This window comes from Atractosteus spatula, chromosome 1 (genome assembly GCF_055471065.1).
Source record: "Atractosteus spatula isolate fAtrSpa1 chromosome 1, fAtrSpa1.hap1, whole genome shotgun sequence".
Taxonomy (NCBI): Eukaryota; Metazoa; Chordata; class Actinopteri; order Semionotiformes; family Lepisosteidae; genus Atractosteus; species Atractosteus spatula.
In genome coordinates, this window is record NC_142706.1 from 72,889,308 (window position 1) to 72,895,307 (window position 6,000).

The window sequence follows — 6,000 nt, forward strand, 5'->3', positions numbered from 1 at the left end:
TATAAACATAGTAAGAGTAAAACGATATACGTGATTCATATTAATAGGCAAAAAATACCAGAAATTACAATTAAAGATGATAATTTTCGAGATATATTTAAAATAAATCTTCGCCATTTCGCACAAAAAGGCGAGGGTGAGATAAAAATTAAAGTGATCCCCAAAAATAAATGACTCAAAGATATTTAACCTGGGTGCTCTCGTATAGCATCAATCACAGCGGTGAGCTGATAAAGAGTTTCACTGAGTGCCCAAATGACGGTAATGTTTAAATGTACCACAACACAGAAACTTCGCTATTCTTAGATCCAAGTGCACCTTTTAAAAAAATAGTATGTTAACAAATCCTGACCTGAAAATGCAAAAGTCATGTGGGCAGAGCAAATCTGTAAGAGCATACTAATGCTTCAAACCGTCTTCATCTGTAATTGGGGTGGGAGAACAGCAGGCAGCTTCAGAAAACGACCTACATCAGTTTCAGTGTAAGGTTCTGTTTATCTTACGTTTTCTCGTTGCCAAATACTTGCCCAGCGCTTCACCACCCTTAGTACTTAGGCTATTGCCTGTATCTGGTTTCCCGAAGTCTACATGATAAATTACAAGCCAAGTTCGTCTGCTGTGATGTTAAAGGCGATGGATTCGTAGCGCGTTTTTAATGAAGACGTTTTCTTAGTCCGCATTTTTTCAATCTGACTTGTGCCGATCTGAGATATATATACAGCACATATATTATCGCTAACGCGTTTCCCTTGACTACTACCCTCAACATCCTTCAATGGTAGAGTAAACTTGCCTATGAAGAAACCAATTGCTCGCCTATGACTTTATAGGTACTGCCACTCCACGCATTAGAATGACCTTGTCACTCCCAAAGCCAAATACGCCACACTCAAAAGACCAAAACGCAGATCATGAATTCGTTACACGTGTAGAAGGACTTGTGGTCTAATGTATACTCCAAATAGGCTTAATTCTGGGATGTTGTGCAAGAAGTGTCGTTTAGTGAAGTAAATACCTGAGGTTTAATTACAAACTAACTGAATTTTAATGAGTCATCTGTCATGACACCGTAGTTTACTTGCAAAACGAGGTGAGTAGTCTGTTAAAGCTGTGTGAGAAAAATACCTTTTTTTTATTAGTGTTCTGTTTTACTATATTTTATAACGTCGTTTCAAATACGGGTATATTAAATACATATGCTTATATGTGCGCACAGGGAAAAATACAATACAGGCTATAGAGAGATAAATATATCATTGCGCCTTGAAACAAAAAGTATCACACAGAGGCTTTGCATGCGCTTCAGACTTCTTAAGACTCAACGAAACCAACGCTCTAGTTGCGCTATTGTTTTGTGACACTCCTTACAAATCTTCTCTCGGGCCCTGCGGCGTCCACCTAGAATTTCTTGCCGCCTGCTTCTCTTATTTATTTCTTCTTTTCTACCGTGAGAACGCTGGTTTGCTGTTTTAATGGCTGACGTTAAGAGACACGCATTCTTAAAATACCTGGCTTCATAACTTCATTTCACCGACATCCTTTATACGGTGAAAATATATGTTGTGAAATCTGATCAGAAAAAAAAAACCCGTCAGGTCTCTACTCCTAGTAGACCTGTGTAACGCGTGTTGAAGTGGACAAGCTGTGCGCCCACTTGTAAGTACTGACCCTTCCCCTGCCCCGAGTTTACTGTACCGCGGCCGAGACCTGCCGTTTTGCATAAAGCTTGGCTTTTTACGCTACACAGAATAATAACAAGAGTGAGCAGAAAGGGCGCGCACACTATGGTCCCAGCGAGAGCCCTCGGAAAGAACATCGGCAGACCTGCTCACTTCCCACGCGTATTGGTGAGAATATATAAACGTGTCTCGCAATTGCTACTGGGTTCATGATGTGTTGAATGTAGTGTGTATCGTGTCGTGTCTTTCACCTGCCTGAAAAGCACATAGGTTTCCATAGGGGACAATACAATGAAGTAATACAAGTTTGCTAAAGTGTGACATTTGAATGCAAAGGAAGAGATAGGTCGTTTACAGTCGGTCGGTGGGAGCTGCGATAGTTTTTCATGTCATCCTGCAAAAGCAGGCTGCGTTTAAACACTGCGTTCATGAACCACATAAAACCCAAAGACAGTAAAATCAATAAAAAGCCGAGGCTACAACCTGTGCTCTTCCTGTGATTTCAAGAGCAATAAACCAGCAGTTTCGGTAGAACAGACCTCAGTTTACTCTGTTCCTTGTTCGCATCTTTAACTGACAGAACACATAAAAATACTGTCTGGGCTTTTATTGGAATGGGAGAACATTTTCAAAGGTCCGCAATTATACCATGAAAAGACTTCAGTATGAATTTAATTCATACTAGTTTTCTACTGTCCTGAAGGTAGTAAACGCAAAATCTCGAGTAACGACCATTTCGACAGATGCCAAAGTTTACCGAGATCTGTGCCAAACATCGGCTATAGAAACCGGCTACCGCGTACAGCAAAACACAATCCTTTTAAGTGACTAACAACTGAAAGTGGCCTCCCGTTTCGTTCATTTTACTGTACAATACCAAACCGTGCGACTGGACGAGAAACAGCAGCTCAAATTGAGGAATAGTAGAAACACGGAAGAATCGTGAGAAAATCGAGAAATTACAGTGGAAAATATAATGCAATTATTTTAATGGCCTCAACCAAAACGACACGGCATTCCCAGTCTGTATGGGTAAGATAAAACTATTCTTAATAATAATGAAAGTACTACTAACCCGCAGGAGACTGACAGAAGTCTTCGCCGGATGAGTTCCCAATGGTCACAATTCTTGTCAAAGTGTACTGACTGACCAAGAAATCGGGGTCAGTCACAAATGTGCTCTTATACAGTAACAGTAGCTGTAAAAATCCTTTCGCCCAAACCCGCACTGGAGAATCACAAGCAGCGGAAAAAAAACATACACACACACAATATCCAGAAAGAGTTTCTTCTTCTGGTAGTGGCAAGGAAGCTTCCAAATTCAACAATCCCTTAAAACCACGTAGTTCGTTCGCCGCTGTCTCTATGCCCACGTTTTCTTTTTCTCCTGTAAACGAATGGCTAGTGTCTGGGGCGCCGCTGAGCCGTGCGCCGAGTGTGAGACGGGTGATAGCTTCCACCGGCAGAGCGCTCCGGACAGGAGGCTGTTCATGCCCGCCTGCTCTGCTCCGCTTGAAAAAGTGTGAGCGCAGTTACTAGCGCGGACGCGAGTGTGTGTGAAAGCTTGGCTCGCAGACCTGCACTGGCAGCCCGGGGCTGAAGGCACCAGAAAAAAAAAATTAGCAAGGATCAGATTTCAGCCTCTAGACCCTCTGCGAGTGCTGTGCTTGTCCCAGCCCCCTTGAGAGTTTAAAGGCAGCAGGCGCGATAAAATTCGGGGAGAAACGGGGCGGAGGCTACGGCAGCGGTACCTCCCCCTGTCCCCGTTTCCAACATTCAGTCACCCCTTAAATAAATGTTTAGGCTTTGACAATTTAACTCGCTCCCGTGTGCCTCGTTCCTTAACTCTCTTTAGAACTGCAGAGCTTAAATAGTTTACAGACCATTGTCTCTTGTTATGAGTTGTACTGGCAATATTTAGGGTTGTTTATTTTGAAATAAATTATATATCTAGTGACATTTCTCCACAAGCAATTCACCGTGAGCTTTTTCTACTCCCGACATTTAAAACACTGTACATGCGAATTCGTTAAGCGTTCCTTTCTCTGTAGTCTATCAGTAATATGATAAAAGAAAGGTGTCTAAATTTGTCCAGCGATCAATATCCCAGGTCAATAGGCTTACTTTGAAGCTGACAACTGCCTCATAGAAAACACTCGGTTATAACTCAATTAAATTGATTAATATTCATATCAGGAGTCGTCCTTAAATTATACTAAACATTCTGTTACATTTGCTAACAGTTAATTCATGGTTAATGTTTAAAAAAACACGGATGAAGTATTCTTTACTAACCCTCCTTCTAAAGGTTTTTATACTAGCTACTTCTTAACACAAAAAAACGTGTACACTTGTGTAATTTTTGGAAGCTAAAACATTAATTGTATCGAATTTGTGGATTAACTTTTCTTTTGTTGTTGCACGATGAACTAAAACAGAAACTCCATTACTTCATTCAACCTCCAAAGCCCGGGCACTCGGAAAACAAGTCAAATGAAACGAAGTTTGTGAACATACAATGGTTTGTGTAACTTATTAAAAATAACATGAAATACATATACATACATATTTTTATGCTCACGTAATATGATTCCTATTATAGACTTCTGTTGACCAAACATTTTTTTTTCTGTTTTGCCTCTAATTGATCGCGGAAAACCTCTTTAGTATACCTTTTTAAGTTGTATCGTTTACTGTAGTTCAATGAAGACGGATTTAAATCGTGTAGCACAGTTTTAAATCTCAGATGTCCTAAAAACAGAAACTGTCCCCTGTTTTTATAGGCGTCGTGAATATGAATAATCGAAACTGAAATACCCGTTACACATCTTCAGGATTTATAAAAATTGTGGTTGTGGCTCTTCGGTCATTTCATCCAATTTAAACACAAATTATTGTCTTTTTTCCTCTCCTTTCTATTTAGCATGCCAACCAATACGTCAACTTTTCAGGCTTTTAAGCTTAAATTCTTTTTTAATAGGCGTAATGAAATGTGTAATAATCGGGAATGTGAATTAATCCACAGTGGGGCAGAGTCTGAACACAAAGAAATAAACCAGTGATTCTCCCTATTAGCATATTTTGTAAACGAGAGCCCTCCCTTTCAGAGACCCGGGGCAGATGGCCTCTACTCGGCAAACACGCAGTACCCTGGCCGATCGTGTTTGCTCCCGCAACTCGGAGAATACACATTCACACAACCGGGCCCCTTTCAAACAAATCAGCCCCTATTCTTCTCTTGGTAAATAACACTGCACGACCACCGCTAACACACAACGTCACCAGGCAAAGAAAACTACATCATTGTGTTCTTCTGTTTTACTGCCTTTATATTCTGGTAATCACAGCTCCGTAGCAACATAACAACAGCCAAATAGTTTTTTTTTTTCCGGATGAAAGACTTCATCCAGAAATGAATTTCATTAAATTAACCGACATTAGACTAAAACAGCGCAAACGCCATGTGCTGGCTGGTTGAAATGTACAGTCGACAACAATAATTCAGCCTATTTCACATCTCCAGCGCACTTTCAATAATCTCTTATCCACTTCAGGGTCATGGTGGCCCCGAGCCTGTTCCAGGAAGCACTGAAATCATGACATCGCAGGGAACTCACAGACACATACATGCACACAGGCACACCAGGGCCAATTGTTCCTGATCAAACTAACCTAGCAGCATGTCTTTGGACTGTGGGAGGGAACCACAGCACCAAAAATAAACCAACACAAACCTGTGGAGAACATGCAAACTCCACACAGAAAGCAACCCAGGAATAACACCCAGCCCTTGAGGACTGCAAGGCAGCAATACTAACCACTGCGCCACTGTGGCACCCATTTCCGCCTCTTAATGGTTGCAGTATTTCTTTTGCAATGACCTGTTCCTCTCTCCCTTTATGTGTCTGTCTATGACCAAATCTTAATACGTGAGTCAGTTCCCCTCCTAGTCGTCTCTGTTCAAGACTAAGAAGGATTAGATCTTTTAGCCTGGCAGTGTAGGGTGTTCTAGAGCTGCAATATCCTTTTTAGACCCAAATTCTCCACAATCTTCTAAATTAGGCCTCATTAGTGCATTGTGCAAATTGAACATGACATCCCTTGATTTCACTTCAGTATTTTAAACTACATATTGTTTCTCTCTGTGTTTTATTTGCTTCCCATAAACTCCTATGTCTTCTTCACAAGGAGCTGTATAAGATCACTGTTCCATTTTGTGTTTGTTGTTCTTATTTTTGCTACTTACAGTATGTTCTTGTCTACAATAAATGTCGTCTATTGTATGTCCTGAATTTTGTTGAAAAGCTCTATGAATCTAAAG

General features: G+C 40.8%; 1 protein-coding gene across 4 annotated transcripts in view; it reads right to left on the reverse strand.

The window, feature by feature from the left end:
* The window catches only part of fgfr3 (fibroblast growth factor receptor 3), a 78,319-nt gene extending 74,975 nt beyond the window's left edge, over window positions 1-3,344 (reverse strand). For 3 of the 4 annotated variants that reach the window (XM_088918833.1, XM_088918826.1, XM_088918809.1), the window contains exon 1: window positions 2,755-3,341. The gene's annotated coding sequence lies outside the window, so the exon portion shown is untranslated. Of the gene's footprint in view, window positions 1-2,754 lie in introns of all 4 variants that reach the window. The other variant, XM_088918818.1, reaches the window with a different exon arrangement.
* Window positions 3,345-6,000: the final 2,656 nt, after the last annotated feature.